This window comes from Mus pahari, chromosome 8 (assembly GCF_900095145.1).
Source record: "Mus pahari chromosome 8, PAHARI_EIJ_v1.1, whole genome shotgun sequence".
Lineage (NCBI taxonomy): Eukaryota > Metazoa > Chordata > Mammalia > Rodentia > Muridae > Mus > Mus pahari.
Genome location: NC_034597.1, coordinates 96,998,459 through 96,999,461, shown reverse-complemented (window position 1 = coordinate 96,999,461; position 1,003 = coordinate 96,998,459). Strand labels below are relative to the sequence as shown.

The following is a 1,003-nucleotide window of genomic DNA, read 5'->3' as shown; positions in this document are numbered from 1 at the left end:
TTTGTTTCAATAAGTGGCTTATTCTCCTCAATGTATAGATTATAGTATTAGTATAGCAGATTAAGGAGGGGGTATTTGATTATATTTAACAGTAATATTTGCTTAAAAGTTTCTTTGGGTCTATGTGGTCTACTCATATCCTTTTATAGAAAAAATCCAAGCCAATTAAAACAAACTCATGTTTTTTAAAAGTTAAAATGTGTATTCATTAGAAACTTTTATTTTCAGTCTTTCATGTGATTTTATTTTCTCCCTTCAGCCATAATGATATGACATCCAAATTTTGTTTTAATTGGTGGGTCTGTAAACACAGGCTTATCCATCCCACTTACAGGCAAGGAAAATGCTGCTTCTTGAAATGGCCCCACCATGGATCCTCTGGTCATCCAACCCAAGCCACCCCCTTGTCTGGCTTTATCTTCACTATATTGGGTGGCCACTTCATTGAATCTCTTCTTAGACTTTAACTTTTCGATGGTTTCCATGATTCCCATGTTTTACACATAGAGTGTGTCTGACATTTACTGCATTGCCACCACCTTTAGGACCCTGAGACTTCTTTTTAGTACTGTCACTCCCACAGGCTGCAATTCCTTTCCCTCCTTTTCCAGAACCACTTTCCCCCTTTGGCAGCATCTCTTAAGTTTGTGGTTGAACTCCATCAGAATCTTAAAAGTTAACTTAACTGACATCTTAATACATATTGATGGTAAAGGGGTAGAGTTACACTTGGGGATTCAGACTCATCCCTTCATCCCCTTGATGGGAATATTCTCAGATTTATATATCAATGAGTGTTTCTAAAATCACCAATTATTGTTGATATTAATTTTAAGGATATAGCTATGTTACATATTCTTTAATTAAAAGGAAGTATAAGTTTGTATAGTTGAATTATTTTACAGATATTTAACATATTTTATGTTTTCTGAACTGAAATATAATTATCAAAAATAAAGCCATGCTTATTAAATATAAGGATATAAAAAGTTTAGCAATTAAT

The 1,003-nt window shown here is 33.4% G+C and overlaps 1 pseudogene; it reads right to left on the bottom strand.

Annotated features, from left to right (window-relative positions):
• Positions 1 to 242: 242 nt before the first annotated feature.
• Positions 243 to 636, bottom strand: LOC115064568 (annotated as a pseudogene).
• Positions 637 to 1,003: the final 367 nt, after the last annotated feature.